The following is a 20,621-nucleotide window of genomic DNA, read 5'->3' as shown; positions in this document are numbered from 1 at the left end:
TAAAAAAATTATGATTACTCGCACTGTTAAAAAATAATAAAATACCATTTATTTAGATATTTTTGGTTGTTTTCTACATTTTCAAATATATTGATTTCAATTATAACAGAATGCAAAGTATATAGTGCTCATTTTATATTTATTTTTTATTACAAATATTTGCTCTGTAAAAAACAAATTGTATTTTTCAATTCACCTAATACAATTACTATAGTGCAATTTCTTTACAATGAAAGTTGAACTTACAAATGTAGAATTAGGTTAAAAAAATGACTGCATTCAAAAATAAAACAATGTAAAACTTTAGTGCCTACAGTCCACTCAGTCCTACTTCTTGTTCAGCCAACCACTCAGACAAACAAGTTTGTTTAAATTTGCAGGCGATAATGCTGCCGTCTTCTTATTTACAATGTCACCTGAAAGTGAGAACAGGTATTCACACGGCACTGTTGTAGTCGGCGCCACAAGATATTTATGTGCCAGATGTGCTACAGATTCATATGTCCCTTCATGCTTCAACCACTATTCCAGGGGACATGCATCTATGCTGATGATGGGTTCTGTTCGATAACAATTCAAAGCAGTGTGGACCAACACATGTTCATTTTCATCATCTGAATCAGATGCCACAAGCAGAAGGTTGATTTTCTTTTTTGGTGGGTCGGGTTATATAGTTACTGCATCAAAGTGTTGCTCTTTTAAGTCTTCTGAAAGCATGCTCCACACATCATCCTTCTCAGATTTTGGATGGCACTTCAGGTTCTTAAACCTTGGGTCGAGTGCTGTAGCTATCTTTAGAAATCTCACACTGGTACCTTCTTTGTGTGTTGTCAAATCTGCAGTGAAAGGGTTCTTAAAACAAACAATACGTTCTGGGTCATCATCTGAGGGCTTGGCTATACTCACACTTTACAGCGCTGCAACTGGGGTGTGAAAAAACACCCCCCTGAGCGCTGCAAGATACAGCGCTGTAAAGCGTCAGTGTAATCAGGGCAGCAGCGCTGGGAGCGTGGCTCCCAGCGCTGCACGCTACACCCGTAAGAGATGTGGTTTACATGTAGCGGTGGGAGAGCTCTCTCCCAGCGCTGCCGCTCTGACTACACTCACACTTCAAAGTGCTGCCGCGGCAGCGCTCCCGCAGCTCTGCCGTGGCAGCGCTTTGAAATTCCAAATGTAGCCATACCCTGAGACTTCTACTAACATGAAATATATGGCTGAATGTGGGTAAAACAGAGCAGGAGACATACAATTCTCTCACAAGGAGTTGAGTCACAAATTTAATTAACACTTTTTTTTTTTAGCGAGTATTATCAGCATGGAAACATGTCTTCTGGAATAGTGGCTAAAGCATGAAGGGCTATATGAATGTTTAGCATATCTGGCATGTAAATACCTTGCAATGCCAGCTACAAAAGTGGCATGCAAATGCCTGTTCTCACTTTCAGGTGACATTGTAAATAAGAAGTAGGCAGCATTATCTCCTGTAAATGTAAACAAACTTGTTTCTCTGAGTGATTTGCTGAACAAGTAGGACTGATTGGACTTGTAGGCTCTGAAGTTTTACATTGTTTTGCTTTTGAGTGCAGTTATGTAACCAAAAAATCTGCATTTGTAAATTGCACTTTCACAATAAAGAGATTGCACTACAGCACTTGTATGAGGTGAATTGAAAAATGCTATTTCTTTTGTTTATCATTTTTACAGTGCAAATATTTGTAATAAAAATAATAATAGAAAGTGAGCACTTTAAACTTTGTATTGTGTGTTGTAATTCAAATCAATATATTTGAAAATGTAGAAGAACATCCAAAAATATGTAATGAATTTCAATTGGTAGTCTATTGTGTAACAGTGCAATAAAAGTTCTGATTAATCACGATTAATTTTTTTTGAGTTAATTGCGTGAGTGAAATGTGAACAGCCCTAATTCTTCTTTCTTTCTTTATTTATATTGGCACTTGGAATTAAGAATATTTTTAAATGCTGAGAAGTGTCTTTGCGAAACTCTTCTACAGAGCAAAGGGTATTTAAGTTAATTTTAAAAATTGCAAATAAAAACTTCTTATAGAACTGCATGATGGAAGTGAGAGGGGATGCTCTACTGCCAAACCATGGACTGAGATGGAGGTGTGTAAGTCAGCATGAAAAAAATGTGATCTTCAGATTCTATAGTACTTTTTTAAAAAGTCTAAATCAAAATGAAACATTTTGATTGATCTAATCTGAAATTTTTTTTGGCTCGTCAGTTCATGAAAAAGTTTTGAAATGTTGACATTTTGTTCTGTGTTGGGATGGGAAATTTTTCAAAAACTCAAACTCTTGCAGCATTGGAAAACTGTTTCCTACCCTGACCATTCATCTTGCAGCACTGAACAATTGATATTGTTGGCAAACAATTGCTAGTTTTCTCTCTTGCCAATATTTTAATGTGCTGTCTCAGTACTTAAAGTGTCCTCCTCTTTGAGATAGTCATTAGACATGTGAGCAACACAACAAACCTATTCACTGGGTATAAGGAAGGGATTGCTGTTGCCCAGCTTCTCCTAAACTGGACCAAATTGTATTATCTGATCCGCCAATAGGCTCATCTGATTGTTGCTGGAAAAGATCTTTGTGCATGTTTAAAGGTCCTAGTGACTAAACATTTTTTGGATGAGGAATGGTCTGTCCTGGATACATCAGACTCTTTACATATGTCTGTGAACAGCATGAATTGTGGTTGCTAAAAAATTGTGGTTGGCAGCACGGCAATAATGTTCACGCTATGATATTCTGGCTCTCCAAGCCACTGTTTAAGTATGGAGGTGCACAGGCAGTCTACAGACCTCATAGCCTTGCACCAGCTATATGTTTTCCTCTGGCCTTTGCCATTCCTTTATACAACAGCTCAATTAGTGGGATGATCTGATTGAACGTGGCTGCATCTGCACTCTGTATGGATCTGAGTTCCTCAAAGGGTTTTGTGGATTTGCATCAACTGCACCGTCACTTTCCACTTCTGCAAGTAGAGATGTAGATCTCCATTTCTCACTCCATTGAGTATTGCACAGTTCATCACTACTTCACATTAGGAAAGATGCTTATCAAACATGCAAAAGGTGATTGCCACTGATCTGAATTGCGGGACCACATTTTTCCTTCTCCTTCTGTCTTTGCAGCTTGAGCATATGAAAATGGCCTTTTACAATTTTACTGAGATTGTTCTTTCCTTTGAGACATGTTTGATTTTTTCAGCTTAGAGGATGACTCACCAGTGTTCATGGTGATGACCTCAGAAGACCTAACTGATGTCATACCGTAAAATGGAGATTGTACAGTGCTGTACAGCATAATGGTATCATGCTGTGTTGTAAATATTTCCCTTTAGTTCTTAATGCTACTAGATGAGCTTGACCAGGTAGCATCACTCTCTTCTACATTATCTGATCACTCATAACTGCGGGTGATTCACTGTGTAAGTGAAATGTATGTGGCAAAGCATAAATAGGGCTGTCCTACAATGGTAAGAATTTCAGTATATAAATGGAAGGCATGACACAAGCTCTTAGTAGCCAGACAGACTTCAATGGATTGTGCATCTTAACTATTTCCATACTTCTTTATGTAATCCCTTATGGCTGTTAATTCAGTAATACAGAGTATACTGTGCAGAAGCAGTCACAGCATTATGCATATAAAAGCCCTTAATGAGATTAGTGGGGAATTCGCTAATGGAATGAATAGAGTAATATGTCACTGTATGCAAAAATACACAAGGCAAAGCATAAAATACCATATAAGATTAGTGGGGAATTCTTGAATGGAATCTTTGAATCTGTATACAAACTCAAAAGTATGAGTGGAGAAGGCCCATGTGGGCTAGGAAGCAGTGGTAAGAAAAGAAAGATCTGTAGAGACTAGGAGTGTGGCAGGGATCAGGGATCTATTGAACCCAGGAGCTCAATCCTTCATACAGAGTTTTCTATCAGGGTCTCGAAAAGCCTACAAGCAAAAGAAACAAACAAAAAGATTCAGATCTAACTATCTAGATGAACCCCACAGTGACCTAAAAAATAATATTTTGGTAGCATCCAAATCCAGCGTGTTTAAGAGAGAAATCTGAACAGTTGCAAGTACCCGTAAAAGCCAAATTGAATTCTCTATTGCCATTGCAAACTACTATTAGATTTCAATGAAATTATTTGCTTTGGTAATAGGGTAATTATTAAACTATTTCTTGCTTTTTCTTATATGTCTTTCTCCTCAACAGAAGTTGGTCCAATAAAATAGATTACCTGACCTACTTTGTCTCTCTGAAATCATAGTTGACTTTCTCTTTGTGATGCAGTAAAGTATAAATGCATGGCTAGTATTGTGCACATAATGCAATCTATTTAAGTCTCGACTTGTGTCATCTCAGACCCACCATAAACGGATGGGTGAAAAGGATCCTAGCTCGAATTCTTAACTCTTGTCACCACAGACCACTTTTAATATCCATACAGTTACCCTGAGAAAAGTGAGAAATATACATAAGACCCACATCAGCTATTATTTTACTACTTGCAGCTAGTGTAAGCTGAATTTAAATTAATGATAGTCTTTACTGATTTTTTTTAAAGACATTACCTGTATTTATCAGCTATTAAATGCCAGTTCTCACCTTGTGCTTCACTCACTTGTCACTTGAAAAGTCATGTACCATCCATTTTCCTGGGTCCTGTGATCACTGCAATAGAAAGTTTTTCAACTTACCCACTCTTCAAAATGTTTCCATAAATTTGACTGCTGATATCTAAATAAATCTATTACTAAAATGGAGTAATAGGAAGAAGAATATGTACTATTAGTTTTGAAGAGAAGTCTTTAAAATAGAAGACACACACAGCCTACTATTGTATGCGAGAAGCTGTTTTCTTGTTACTGTAAGATTATAAAGAAGATCAAATAAAGCTATAATATAGAACATGTCATTTGTATGTGTTTATATATTTTTTTTTAAAAACCCTTTATGATGTCAGAAGACTTATTTTATAATATGATAATTAGTCACATGGCATTGGTTTGAATAGGTGTTTATAGAGGCTGACGCGAAGAAATTTTTTTTAAAAAAAGGCCAAAATAGGCTCAAAACATTCTTTCTCCCTTTAGTTTTCTTAATCAAATTAATGTAAGCACACTTTGAATACTTTGGGCCAAATACTCAGTGCACCTGGGTATGGGAGATGCAGATAATTTTCAACCATATGAACACCCCAAATCTTGGGGCAGCTGGTGACCAATGTAGACCCTGATGCATTTTAAAGCTGCCTAAGCAGCACTGAACTTGTGCTGGCAATAACAGCCCTGTGCAAGGGAACTCCCCATCTGACTGTTTAAGACAGCTCTTTGTCCCCTTTGTGTTGCAGAAATTGTGTAGAAGGGACAGAGTAGAGGCAAGGATCAGGTCCTGCGTTTTCAGGGTATTCTGTTAGGTTATATCTGTGTGTTTGGGGACTTAGTCTTCTACTTCTGAGTCCTCTACTTCTGGGTCCAGCTTATCAAGCAGGTGCTTGGGGCGGCAACTCGGGAGTGGGGCGGCAGTTTCAGGGATTTGGCAGCAATTTGGCGGAGGGTCCCTCACTCCCACTCGGAGCGAAGGACCTCCCGCTGAAATGCTGCAGATCGCGGTTGCTATCCCTGCTTTTTTTTTTTTTTTTTTTTTGGCTGCTTGGGGCGGCAAAACCCCTGGAGCTGGCCCTGCCAGTGAAAATTGATTTAGAAATTTTACTCTACTCTTTTTGGACAGCTGACCTTTCCTAGCCTGGGAAAATAGTATTTTTCAACTGGATAACAGGATATGTGTGTGTGTGAGAGGGAAGCATAAGGAGGTTGGACCCCTAATTTTCTATTGTTGTTGCAAGAAGCATAGGGATATCTATGGTGATAGAATGAGAAAAGCTGTGTCAATCTTTGCCTGCTGGGGCATAGCATATGGAGCTTAGCATTGCGTCTTTCCTTACAAACAGCATAATGCAATGTAAGAAATAATTGAATCAGGCTAATGCAAGGTTACGTTTGTTTTAGACTAAACCCTACACATTTTCAAGGGAAGGTGAAGCAGATTGTACCCACAAAAATGCAGACACAACGCTCTGTGCCCTCAGTAGTTGCAATTGTATGGGAAAACAGAAATGTCTGAACCCAGAATGGGTGTGTGCATGCACAAGTACGTGTGCAATTAGCCATTTCATGGGGGGCAAATATGAATTGCAGCAAGGCTCTGATCCAGCTCCCACTGAAGTCAAAGGAAAGACATCAAATAACTCAACTGCTAAAACAGGGCCTCATCCTCCCTGATTGAACTACCTCATTATCTCTAACTTGCCTGCATATATATACCTGCCCCTAGAAATTTCCACTACATGCATCTGATGAAGTGGTATTCACCCACGAAAGCTCTTGCTCCAAAATGTCTGTTAGTCTATAAAGTGCCACAGGATTCTTTGCTGCTTTTACAGATCCAGACTAACACGGCTACCCCTCTGATACTTGACACCATGCAAAGCACTGCATTTAGCCGTATGGAGTGGAAATCCATCAACCTCATGAAGAAACTTGCACAAATACAGACAGATATCATCTTCCTTTCCAAATGCAAATGGATGGACATCATACCAAATGGACTAAAGGTAAAAAATCCACTGCTATCTACATACTACACAGACCACAGTGAGAGATTATGCCATACTCTATCAAAGAAACTGAGGAACCACCTGATCAGCATCCTATACAACAAACAGGAAAACATCAGAAAAGAACTCTCCAACCTGGAGACTCTCATTAATAACCAAACTTCCATACAAACGGACTTCACTAAAATAAGACAGAAGATCTACATTACTCACTTCATCTCTCTACAAAGGAAAAAGGACTATAAGCTGTCTAAACTCCTACCTGCCTCATGAGGCCACAACCGTGGTACCCCCAACCTACCCAGCAATATTGTCAATCTATCCAACTACACACTCAGCCTAGAAGAAAAGTCTGTCCTATCTCGGGGACTCTCTTTTTGCCCTGCCGCTCCCACTAATGTGATACAGTTCTGTGGCAATCTGGAAGCCTACTTTCGCCGTCTCCGACTCAAAGAATACTTTCAGGACAACACTGAACAGTGCACTGATACACAGGTACCCTCCCACCAACAGCACAAGAAGAAGAACTCCACATGGACTCCTCCTGAGGGTCAAAATGACAGCCTGGACCTCTACACTGAATGCTTCCGCCGACGTACACAGGCAGAAATTGTGGAAAAACAACATCACTTGCCTCATAACCTAAGTCGTGCAGAACGCAATGCCATCCACAGCCTCAGAAACCACCCAGACATTATCATCCAAGAGGCTGATAAAGGAGGTGCTGTTGTCAACATGAACAGGTCTGACTACCAAAAGGAGGCTGCCAGACAACTCTCCAACACCAAATTCTACAGGCCACTTCCCTCAGATCCCACTGAGGAATACACTAAGAAACTGCAACATCTATTCAGGACACTCCCTACACTAACACTGGAACAAATTAACATACCCTTAGAGCCCCGACCAGGGTTATTCTATCTACTACCCAAGATCCACAAACCTGGAAATCCTGGACATCCCATCATCTCGGGCATTGGCACTCTCACTGAAGGACTGTCTGGATATGTGGACTCTCTACTCAGACCCTATGCCACCAGCACTCCCAGCTATCTCCGTGACACCACTGATTTCCTGAGGAAACTACAACGCATTGGTGACCTTCCAGAAAACACCATCCTAGCCACCATGGATGTAGAGGCTCTCTACACGAACATCCCACACACAGATGGAATACAAGCTGTCAGGAACAGTATCCCTGATGATGCCACAGCACAACTGGCTGCTGAGCTCTGTGCCTTTATCCTCACACACAACTATTTCCAATTTGATGACAATATATATCTCCATATCAGTGGCACCGCTATGGGCACCCGCATGGCCCCACAATATGCCAATATTTTTATGGCCGACCTGGAACAACGCTTCCTCAGCTCTCGTCCACTCACGCCCCTTCTCTACCTACGCTACATTGATGACATCTTCATCATCTGGACCCATGGGAAGGAGTCTCTGGAAAAATTCCACCACGATTTCAACAACTTCCACCCCACCATCAACCTCAGCCTGGACCAATCTACACGGGAGGTCTGCTTCCTAGACACCACGGTGCAAATAAGTGATGGTCACGTTAACACCACCCTATACCGAAAACCTATCGACCGCTATGCCTACCTTCATGCCTCCAGCTTCCATCCTGGGCACATCACACGATCCATTGTCTACAGCCAAGCACTGAGGTACAACCGCATCTGCTCTAACTCCTCAGACAGAGACCAACACCTACAAAATCTCCACCAAGCATTCTCAAAACTACAATACCCGCATGAGGAAATAAGGAAACTGATCGACAGAGCCAGACATGTACCCAGAAGCCTCCTACTGCAAGACAAACCCAAGAAAGAAACCAACAGGACTCCACTGGCCATCACATACAGTCCCCAGCTAAAACCTCTCCAACGCATCATCAGGGATCTACAACCCATCCTGGACAATGATCCCACACTTTCACAGGCCTTGGGTGGCAGGCCAGTCCTCGCCCAGAGGCAACCTGCCAACCTGAAACATATTCTCACCAGTAACTGCACACCGCACCATAGTAACTCTAGCTCAGGAACCAATCCATGCAACAAACCTCGATGCCAACTCTGCCCACATATCTACACCAGCGACACCATCACAGGACCTAACCAGATCAGCCACACCATCACCGGTTCATTCACCTGCACGTCCACCAATGTAATATACGCCATCATATGCCAGCAATGCCCCTCTGCTATGTACATCGGCCAAACTGGACAGTCGCTACGGAAAAGGATAAATGGACACAAATCAAATATTAGGAATGGCAATATACAAAAACCTGTAGGAGAACATTTCAACCTCCCTGGCCACACTATAGCAGACCTTAAGGTGGCCATCCTGCAGCAAAAAAACTTCAGGACCAGACTACTGAGCTTCAGTTCATCTGCAAATTTGACACCATCAGCTCAGGATTAAACAAAGACTGTGAATGGCTTGCCAATTACAAAACCAGTTTCTCCACCCTTGGTTTTCACACTTCAACTGCTAGAACAGGGCCTCATCCTCCCTGATTGAACTACTTCATTATCTCTAGCTTGCCTGCATATATATACCTGCCCCTGGAAACTTCCACTACATGCATCTGACGAAGTGAGTATTCACCCACAAAAGCTCATGCTCCAAAACGTCTGTTAGTCTATAAGGTGCCATAGGATTCTTTGCTGCTTTTACAAATAACTTTAGTGAGAGTTGGATCAGGTCTCACGCTCACTGTTATGGGCACAACTTTTGTGCTCTTTCTTGCAAAAGTAGCTCAGACTGATTAAACATTTCTCATTTACTTCTGATAATAACTTTTACTTTTCCCCTCTGCCTACATACTGATGGTCTGGGTTTTTTTCTCCCAATGATGATGATATTGCAGATAATAAGTTTGTCTGAACTGTGTGTATATGCTCTGTTTGGTTGAAAGGACTTTATCCACTGTTGTCATGAAAAGATTATGTTGATATAAATGATACCTACAGTGAGTTTTAATAACTCATGCTAGTTATATAGGAAATGAGCCCAAACCAGCCTTCTTTTATTGAGCTTGTTAGAACTGTTGTGTTGTGATTCACTGTACTGCGTGTCCATAACAGCAGGTAAAGGCAGTAAGGACTGAAAACTTTTTTTTAAAATGTGATCATTGAATGTTTATGTAATAAGGTTAGAAACAAATCAGTGCATCATCCTGTAGAATATGGCACTTCATAGATAAGAGAAGACACCAATATTGTCTACTTAGTTGAGCAGCAGCGTGGAACATGTTATTGCATACTGGCTTCTCAGTCTAGTTCAGCTGCAGTTTGTGTTCAGTTTAACATAGAAATCTATATTTCAGGCGGGGTAAAGGTAGATGTACCTATTAAATTGCAAGGAAGCCTCATTTGTAACGTGTGGCTGCTTCTTGCTGCTATCAGTAGGATGCTTGCAGGCTGGTCACTGTGGGACCCAGCTTCTTTGACACTGATCAGTTCCCCATCACTTGGGTTCTCTAAACTGAGGCTGGATGTCTTTCCAAAAGTTGTGCTTTAATTCAGCTGCAGGTGAGTGGACTAGATGCAGAAATCATTTTGTGGAAATTAGTTGCTTATCTTATGTTGAGGGTGAGGGCGGGGGATCATCATGGTTCCTCCTCACATTAAAACCTGTTGCTGTGAATGCTTCAATATCTGGAGTGACCTTCACTGTTTAATCTCTGTTTAATGGATGCTGAACAATGCAATTTTTCATGGCTCTTTTCATTATGCAGTAAATTAGATATGAGCAAAACAGCAATCTTGTGGGGTGACCTGTTGATTTAGTGGATAGAGCCGAACACTTCTATGAGGGAACCTTTGTTTGAAGCATCTCTGTTTCTCATGCTGATGGGAGCAGGGGCGGCTCTAGCTTTTTTGCCGCCTTAAGCATGGCAGGCAGACTGCCTTCGGCGGCGTGCCTGCAGGAAGTCCCCAGTTCCGTGGATTCGGCGTACCTGCCACCGAATTGCTGCCGTATATGCGGGACCAGCGGACCTCCTGCAGGCATGCCGCCAAAGGCAGCCTGACTTCCGCCCTCACAGCAACCAGCAGGCTGCTCCCCGCGGCTTGCCGCCCCAGGCACATGCTTGGAGCACTGGTGCCTGGATCTGCCGCTGGATGGGAGCTAGGACATTTGTAATGCTCACAGTATCCTCAAAGAATGTAATGTTTTCCCCGTTCTCAAGTATCTTCAGTGACTGTATGGTTTTAGAAGTTGCTGCTTTCCCATATAAGCTGCGGAGAGAATGAATTATTTCATAGACATCATGTAATTGTAATTATGTTGACTTGTTTGGGAAGGGGAAAATATTCTAGGGATATTTATTATCCTTCTAGAGGTCATTTTGGTGGGGAAAAAACATGTTTATATTTTCCTAAGCTTCATTCACAACCCAGGCTTCTCTCACAGAATCATAGAAGATTAGGGTTTGAAGAGACCTCAGGAGGTCATCTAGTCCAATCCCCTGCTCAAAGCGGGACCAACGCCAGCTAAATCATCCTAGCCAGGGCTCTGTCAAACCAGCCCTTAAAAACCACCACCTCCGTAGATATCACATTCCAATGCTTCACCACCCTCCTCATTTGTGATGCCAAAGTGAAGATGCCACTCAGAGAAGAGTAAGTAGATCTTTAGTGTAATTATCCCAATTCTTTCTTGCTTGGCTTGATCAGCCTTGGAATAGTTAACCATGGTGACATATTATTAACATTAGACTTCAGGGTTAACACCCCATTCATCTGAATGTGAGCAGTTCACCTTTCTTTGAACTAATGTTCCAGATTGTCCATAGACCAGACAGAGACACTATGATGGTTTAAATCTAGTTGATATTTTTAAGATTATCTTCACAATTCTAAGGGCTAGAGACTTTTTTTAAAAAATGAAAGCTTGGAATCTGGAACAGATGATTGCAGCTACCACCAAATGTACTGATCTGCTGAGCCAGCCCTAGTTGGACCAACCTCACCTTTATCCTGGGATGCCTCAATGTCAAAGGAGCAGGAAAAACTCCAAAGATGCTGGCCAGCTTTACATAATGGGATGGACTTTTTGGAATATACCCAGGTGTTTGTTGAATACCAAGAGTTCCTGTTAGTTGGAGATAGTGAGATGAAAAAAACAGGTTATGTGGCTAGAAGAAAAGGCTGGAGAGGAAGCAGAGGAGGGTATGAGCTATGGACAGTAGATTTTTTTGTTCCTGTTTTAAAGAGGAGCATCTAAATATAACACAGTGAGGTTTGGGGAAGTGGGCAAGATATTGTTCTTCTGATCCTCTCTCCAATTACATCACTTATGTAGAGTGACAAAGGGGATAAAAGGAAACTATGCAAGAGCACTAGGAGAAGGAGTGCTGAGTCGGGTTAGGAGAAATAGTGGAATTTTGCACTTTTCTTTTTTGTTTGGAAAACTGGGCCTTCCAATCTTAAATTTGGGGCATTTTTGCTCAATGTTATTTTCAAGATTCTGCACAGTATTCAAATTCTTTGTCCACAGAGGAAGCAAGGCTAGTGGCTACTAGTTACACTGCATCCTACTTCGAGGTGTTGAGATGAGATGAAGTAACATCTCTTTTTTAAAACAGAGAGAACATGGTGTGAGGAAATGCAGTTTACTCTGATAATTTGCATTGTGTGTGAGTTTTTATGGATGCTGTTAGCTTAATATCTCTCAGATAGAGAGCTTCAGTATTGTAAGAAGAAGCAGAGAGAGGCTAGTGATGCTTAAAAATTATAACCAGATGTAACTGTGGGTGCTCCAATTTAAATTTCTTGAAAAACTTATTTGCACTCATTATGAGAGCATCAGATTTGTGGGTTCTCTTGTCTTTTTTCTCCAACATGATTATGTATTGTTTTCTCCTCTGACTATAGAACATTCATGTGACTATAAAGCTGCCAGTTGTAGAATTATTCTTAATAATAATAGCTAGGAGGGAGTACATGACTTCCGTTTAAGACTGAACACTGATGATTTAGGCAGGTGTGTAAAATGTGTGTTGTTGTGGCCAGCAATAGTTTCTAAATTGATTGTGTTTGTTCTGAATATACCTAAAGGCTTATAAACCTAGGTTTTATAAATTAAAGAATAAAATGAAAGTCACTTCACCCACCACTGCTGTTAGAGCTACGCCTGTGTGGCGAGCCTGGAACCACAGCGCCCCTTTGTGGCAGGATGGGGTGTCGGCACCTTACCACTCGCAAGTTCCTGCACCTACCTTTCTGTGGGCGGCCGGTTGCGGCCTAATGGCCTCCTTCCACACAATCACCCCATCTGGTGGGATAGTGCAGTCTAGGGGCCAGAGTACATACAACTCTCTCTCCCTACATGGGAGTAGTACAGCCTAATGGCCAGAATCCATGCAATCCCCCTTACAAGTGGGGTAATGTGGCCTAGCGGCCGGAGTCTATACAACTCACTCACCAACGTGGGAGCAGTGCGGTCTAGTGGCCAGAGTCCATGCAATTCCCCCTCATAAGCGAGGTAGTACGGCTTAGCGGCCGGAGTCCATACAATCCCCCTTGCAAGCGGGGTAGTGTGGCCTAGTGGCCAGAGTCCATGCAACTCGCTCTCCCACATAGGAGCAGTGTGGCCTAGTGGCCAGAGTCCGTGCAGTCCCCCTCACAAGCAGGGTAGTGTGGCCTAGCTGCCGGAGTCCCTAGGATTCGTAACGGTTCGGAGATAAGGTGCTAGGGGGATCCAGGCCTGCCTTCTCCACCAGATCCCGACCCAGGGCTCTGGTACTGGCAAGCTCCCCTTGCCACCTGCTTGGCAGGGATCCACCCACAACACGCCGAATGCCTATGCAGCTCTAATGCTGTTTACTTCTAATGTTCCCCTGAGTCACTTCCTACCACAAATGACAGGTTCTCTGCTGTGGGGAGTCCTCTGGTCTGTTCTCCTTCTGTGACGTCCTCCGTCAGGGTATCAGGGGGTGTCCCGGCTTGGCTGGCCTCTGGATCCTGGTGCGCAGGCTCTCCCTCTTCCTCCACCGGAGGAAAAGGAGGCACACTGCTAGCTCCTGAGATTAGCCCAGACCAAGCAGCTCTGTAAGCTTTTATACCTGTTCTCCAGTTGGAGCATGCCCTGCAGAGTTTCCAGGGCATGGCTTCCTCTGCTAGGAAAGAAGTGTTAACCCCTGCAGTACCAGTACGGGGCCACTCTGCCTCGTCACACCCTGACATAGAATATGACAACTATTTAGCAGCATATTAGAAAACTACACAAAGTTTACGACAGGAAGTAAAGAACGATACCATAGTGAACTGAAACTACAGGGACGATTTATAGTTCATAGTGGACATTACCCAAACTGCAACACATTTAAGGCTGCATTAGCAGTTTGAGTAGAACGCTTTTATTTTCATGGCTTGTAAGCTGCTTTGAAAATTCACTTTGGACTGAGGCTTTGTTTGCAGTGACTCACTCTGTGAGAACCTTTTCAGTGAAACTTCCCGAACTTCTATTAAATGGTTTATAAGTTAGTTAAGTTAAACTTCTTCTAAGAATTTCAGATTCACTTTCCTAATTTTATAATTTTTACTGTAATTCACTGCTGAAAATTGGATTTAGGCTTCTAAGTCACTCAGGTACTTCTGAAAAATTTACCTCAGGTTCTTAAAATTTGGCACTATAAGTCAAAGCCTCTGGATCTGTTACCTTAACTTCATAAGATTTCTAACAGAGTGGGGCAGCAGGCACCCAAATTATAAATCTCCTAATTTTCCTATGGGAAAATAAATCATAGTTCCTCAATTTTGAAAGTGTTTCCATTTTCATATGTTTGAACAAACTTTTCAATTTAAGCAAATATTAAGACCTAAATAACATAGGTGGAGTCTCAGCCTAAGTGCTGCTTGGAATGGCAATTATAACTTTACTTGTCAATATTAATACATAATAAGGGTGCATTTTATGGTTCCACAAAATAAGCTATTTGAATTAAGTACTGCATGAATTTAGAATATTGTATTAATCATGACAAAGGTGTGGCATGTAATTGTTAAATCTCTTGCGTGGCTTTTTCATTAGATATTTATGTAATTTACAATTGATGAGGTAATTAACATACTTGATTTGAAAGATCCATATTACTGTCCTTAATTACATAGCCCCAGTAATTCTGCATATTAAAGACATTCTGATAAGAACTCTCATGATCCCATTCCATGCAGTCCTTGCTGCCTGCCCTCCAGACATCTGATTGTAATCCTTAAATTTCTGAGAAAATCATCATTTCAAGATTACGGAAACGCATGTAGTCTGGCGAATCAATCCCATTAATCTGTGTTATCCTGATTGTCTTGGTTATTCTTAGTTTTATGCTTTTTGTAAGTCCATTTAAAAAGCTAATGTTAACACAACATTGAGGTTGAAAAATTAAGCACATCCAATTTGTGCTTATGCTTCCAATATGGTCTTTGTATCATTATGAATATTTTCAGCGAGGGCCGGCTCCATGCACCAGGTGAGCAAGCTCGTGCTTGGGGCAGCAGATTCTATGGGGCGGCATTCCGTCCAATCCTAGGGTGGCAAAGCCACTTTTTTTTTGTTTTGTTCACTGCTCTGGCCGCCCTGTAGGGGGCGGAGGAGGGGAGCACCCTGCAGCAAACTCGGCAGGGCAGCCTGTGTCCTTCCCTCCCTGCCGACTGGAGCAGCACGGAGCCTTCCCGGCAGGTGGCACGGCACTGCGGGAGGGGCCGTGGGGTGAGCTCCCTGCTGAAGTGCTGGCCGCCCCCGTTCTTTCTCTCCCCCCCCAGCTCCCTCTCCCTCCCCCCCCCCCCCCCGCAACACAGGGAGTCCCCCTGCACCCTTGCTCCGGCCACCCTGTACGTTTTTTTTGTTTTGTTTTTTCCCCTGATTTGCCAGCCACGCTGTTGTCTCCCCCCTGCTTTGCTGCTCCAGCCACGCCTTGTTTTTGTTTTGTTCCCACCCCTTGGCTTTGCCGCGCTGCAGTTTTTTTTTCCACCAGCTTTGCCGCTCCAGCCGTGCCGTTTTCTTTGTTTTTTGTTTTTTTTCTCCCCTGCTTTGCCGCTCTGGCTCTGCTGCAGGTTTTTTTTTCACCTGCTTTACCGCTCCAGCCGCACTGTTTTTTTGTTTTTGTTTCCCCCTCCCTGCTTTGCTGCTCCGGCTGTGCTGCAGTTCCCCACTTCCGCTTTGCAGTTCCAGCTGTGCCTTTTTTTTGTTCCCCCCACCTCACTTGCCGCTCTGGCTGCGCTTATTTTCCTCCCCCCCACTTTGCTGCTCTGGCGCCCTCCCCACCTTTTTTTTTTTTTTTTAACTTGAGGCGGCAAAAAAGCCAGAGCCGGCCCTGTTTTCAGCTAATACATGATATAATATAGTACATACTGAGTCATTCAAATTTAAATACTCATAACTTTAAAACTAACGAATATATTTTCTAGAAGCTGGTTTAGGTAGATCTCACTGAAACTTAAAAATCAAGCCTACTCTTTCCACAACTGGTACCTATTCATATTTTGTATATATGACTGGACAGTTGGGAAATAAGTGCCTTCAACTCCCTTAAAGAAACAGGGCCTACTCTAGGCACCAGCGCTCCAAGCATGTGCTTGGGGTGGCACTTTCCAAAGGGCGGCACTCCAGTCCCCACCCCCCCACCCCTTTTTTTTTCTTTTGTTTTACTTGAGGAGCAAAAAGCTGGGAGCGGGCCCTGCACCAAGTTGTTCCCTGTCAGCTGAGCTGGAACTGACACTGCAGTTCTGGATTCAGTAGCTAGATGGCGCTCAGGGCAGCCTGAGTTGCACAGGCTGGACTGCAGTTCAGGTTGCCCTGCCGCTGGAGAGCCCGAAGCCGGGCTAGGGCAGCGGGAGGAGCTCAGCTCCAGGGGATGATGCTCTGGCTCTCCAGTGGTAGGGCAGCCTAAACTGCAGTCCAGCCTGTCTGTGAGGAGCTGGGGAGGGAGGGCAGTGGGGCCCAGGATCAGGGAGGGTCCTGCTGCTGCTGCTGCTCTGCTGAGTCTCCCCAGGGCAGCGCGGTGTTTCGCCGCCCAAATGGGCTGTGCAGGGCGCCGACGGCAGGGGCGGCTCCAGGCACCAGCACACCAATCGTGTGCCTGGGGCGGCAAGCCACACGGGGGGCACTCTGCCAGTTGCCGCGAGGGCGGCAGGCAGGTTGCCTTCAGCGGCATGCCTGCGGAGGGTCCGCTGGTCCCGCAGCTTTGGCGGACCTCCCTCAGGCATGCCATTGAATCTGCGGGACTGGGGACCTCTCACAGGCAAGCCGCCAAAGGCAGCCTGCCTGCCGTGCTTGGGGCAGCAAAATACCTAGAGCTGCCCCTGGCCGCCAGGCTGGGTAGGGGGCACGGATCTCAGCTCACGTACTGACAGGGCAAGTGGCTGGCAGCCCGAGCTGCCAGGGATCTGCCACCTCCTGCTCCTGGACCCAGCCTGCTGCGCACCTCCGCTGCCTCAGCCTGGGCCTCCCCCGCCTCTCTGCCCTGGGCGGGGAGAGGCAGAGCCCAGCTCTGAGCGGGGCAGCGGGGGATACTGTCCTGCCGGGGGACCCCCGCAGCTTGGGCACCTGGGGGTCAGTGTCTGTCCTCTTGGCTCTGCCTGCACAGGGCTGGGGAAACAGCTGTCAGCGCCTGCCCCTCTCAGACATTGCACCCCCAATCCCGCTCCCAGCATCTTCACTTGTACCTTCCCACATTGCTCCTTCGCTGAACCCCTTCCCCTTGTACTCTCCCTTCACCCTCACCTCTTCCCTTGTACTTGCCCCCAGCCCTCTCCTCCCACACTTCCCCCCTTCCCCTGCACCTCTTCTCCTGCAACTCTCCTGATACCCCCTCTCCTCCTCCACCCTCCTCTGTGAGTACATCACACCCCGCTTCTCTGCCAGTGTAGAGCCCCCAAGCAGCCCCACACCCGCTCCTCTGCCTGAACCCTTATCCCTTTCGGGGTACAAGGTTTGAGGGTTAGTCCCTATGCCTTCTATGTGCATTTAGAGCACTAAATATGGGGTTGCGGGGGATGGAGGGGCAAGATTTATACTAAAGTGAAATAAAAATAGGAGAAATGGTTTGATCTCCACTGCAAGTGTAAACAGAGATTGCTGTGATGAACAAGGAGGTCATGTTTTTTTGGGGAGAGCCCAGGGCTGGTGTGACAGGGGGTGTGGGTGGGCACTGGTGCGGGGGGGAGTCCAGGATTGGGTGGCAGACAAAATTTTTTTTTTGCTGGGGGTGGCAAAAAACCTAGAGCTGGCCCTGTAAAGAAATCCAGGAAATTTCATTCTAATCACCTACAGTGAATGCAGTCTTGAAGGAACTTCTGTTAAGCAGAAGTTTAGGTGTGCCTGAGCTGAGCTCAGTGTACTGAGGAGTGAATTGATAGGAGTGGCTTTAGGCCACCTTTCTGCCCTCCACAATACTGAGGTTTACTAGGGACCGTTACAGTCCCCGGCACATACATTAGAGCAGCATTGGGGCCTCTCTATTTTATGCAATCAGAAATGACTCTCTGAGCCATTTTCCCAGACTCTGGTTGCAGGAGTGCATCACATTATGTTTCCACCCTCACATGACGTCTCCCCATCCTTGACACACACCGCTATGACCAAAGGTGGGGAATCCTCAGCTACCTGAGTCAATCAGCTTTCAATCCCCTTTGTCCCCCTCAAGTGGATTGAGCTCTTTATCTCTGAAAGAAATCTCTTTCTACCTGCAATCTTTGTTATAGTTAAATAAAGAAATACTTCAGCAGCTGATTAACTGTTCTAGGGACCATTTTATACTTCATTCTCTTCAGACAGAGGTTATATTTAAAAATAAAAGAGCACTGGAGATTTAAAACTAGAATCTGAGGATGACCTGCAGCTTTTCTTTAATACATTATAATCTGATTTTACTTAGGTAGCTATAGCATGATTAGTTGCCTGGTGTTTCAGAAAGTGGTTGACAGTGATACAAAATTATGTGTTCCTCAAACTGAAATGAACATAATTGACAGATTTATCTGACCATGTGAGAGATTAAGTGCTCCCCCTCGCTCTCTATTTCTGCATTATTGGAGGACAGTATTTTTCCCCCATCTACCATATACCTGCCATGGACAGTGGAATGTCAGAGCACTAACCAGAATATAAAAGAAGAAACAATATGCCCTGTAACATCCAATATACATGTGCATAAAGCCAAAAGATCAGAATGGTCCTTTGCATTATTACTTTATACCTATTTTTTTATTTCATGATTACTGTTGATTTCCTTTGTTGACATTACCGAACGCAACTATATAGCACTGACTTGAAACAATTCTATAAAATTGGGGAACTACACATGACTTAATCAAATACAGAAAGGGGCCTGAGGTATATTTTAAAAAGAGAAAAGATTAGAGCTGACATTTTATCCAGAAAATGCAAAAAGAGAAGAACAATTATTATTGAATAGAAAAGAAACTGATAATCCGATACACTAGAGAAGATGAGGAGGTGAGTACAAAGGAAAAGGTAATTAGACTGTGAAGAATGGGTTGGTTTAGGTGGTGAAAGGTTCAGGTTGTATGCAGTGGTGGCAAACAGGGATTAGAGAGTAAAAGCCAGTTAGTGGATAAAACGGTGAGGAATCTGTTTCATTACAAAGGGGTGAAAATCTAGGCTGCTTGGGAGAGGATTATATTGGGAAATGATAATTGCAGTTGGAAAGGAAGACAATAAAGACATGCACAAAAAAGAGGATAAAAATTTTTGAAAAAGAGAAGTAAAAAAACAGGATTTAGTGGAACAGAAATTTGCCATTTAAAAGAAGTCCCTCATTTAATTCTGGAGGAGATGACAATAACGCTAATGACTAATCAATTTGGTTTTAGTTTTGCTTACATGTTTGTCCCTCAAAATCTTTCTTGGAGGACAGAGGCAGAGGCATCACGGTTGTGATTATGTGAAAAGGATTTGGAGCATTTACCATTTTTAGCTGCTGCCAGGTATGCTCTGAGGGGTAAACTTTCAAAACCACATTTGGATGATGCACACCCAAAAGCTTGAGGCTTGCCAGCTGTTAATGGATTTGGAATGCACAGCTCCCATGCCGAGTTTGCATCCCTAAATCTGACAGTGTTTACTCATTTCTCCTCCAGTAGATTGATTATTTATATATTTTGAATAATGGCAGGACATTTTATGCAACACGTGAATTTCAGTGCTATTAGTGGGAAATTCTGGTACCGGAATAATTCTAGATGCAAATAATAGAAGAGAAAACACGCCAGGTTCTGCTCTTAAGTGGTAGCCATTGGAAAAAAGGAAGATATAGAATGGTTTGACAGATATTTTTTGTACATGAAATTGCAGTAACAGTAAATAAGTTGGTCAAACCACGGTAATATGTATTCAATAAATTATTCAACAGTTAAAGGGGAAAATCATTGAATGAATTAGTCACTAAATATTATTCAAGCATTTACAGATTAATTTAAAATATAGTCACAAATAAATTATTTGAAGCAACATTACAAAATTAGTCTGATAAATCATGTGCAATTAATGATTTGACCAGCTCTAATGATTGAGTCTGTGTAGACGTTGTTTACTATTATTGTTTATTATTTATACAGCACTCAACATGTACGAGGGTGGCACTTTAAAGAGATGTAAAATACACCGTCCCCGCCCCAAAGAGTTTATAAAATGAAAAAAGTACATACCATAATTAATACATTAGAAATGGATATTTACATGTCAAAGCACTGTCCCCTCTGTAAAATCTGTTTATTTTGCAGAGCTGATGGCTTCCTTGAGATGATGCAATAGTCATGTGATGAGGTATCCACCCCACACAAGACTTGAAGGGGTTAAGCTGGCCAAGTAGGCCATTAACTCCCCAGTCTGCACCTGAAGGAGGAGCAGTGGGGGAGGGAGGGCAGGGATTAATTAGACAGAACGTTCAGATGGACAGGAACAGGAGGGGCCTGTATAAAGCCCAGG

General features: G+C 43.3%; 1 protein-coding gene and 1 long non-coding RNA gene across 3 annotated transcripts in view; one reads left to right on the top strand and one right to left on the bottom strand.

Annotated features, from left to right (window-relative positions):
- NAV3 (neuron navigator 3) overlaps nt 1-20,621 on the top strand; it is an 854,219-nt gene that overhangs the window by 129,604 nt on the left and 703,994 nt on the right. The window lies entirely within an intron of this gene.
- On the bottom strand, nt 2,301-13,761 carry LOC115644393. The gene is made up of 3 exons (XR_003998488.1): nt 13,532-13,761; nt 4,643-4,708; nt 2,301-3,981 (listed from the first exon to the last, which is right to left on the bottom strand). It is a non-coding gene; the product is annotated as an uncharacterized LOC115644393 (long non-coding RNA).

Source organism: Gopherus evgoodei, chromosome 1 (assembly GCF_007399415.2).
Source record: "Gopherus evgoodei ecotype Sinaloan lineage chromosome 1, rGopEvg1_v1.p, whole genome shotgun sequence".
Taxonomy (NCBI): Eukaryota; Metazoa; Chordata; order Testudines; family Testudinidae; genus Gopherus; species Gopherus evgoodei.
The sequence above is the reverse complement of the archived record's forward strand: the minus strand, read 5'-3'. Positions and strand labels throughout refer to the sequence as shown.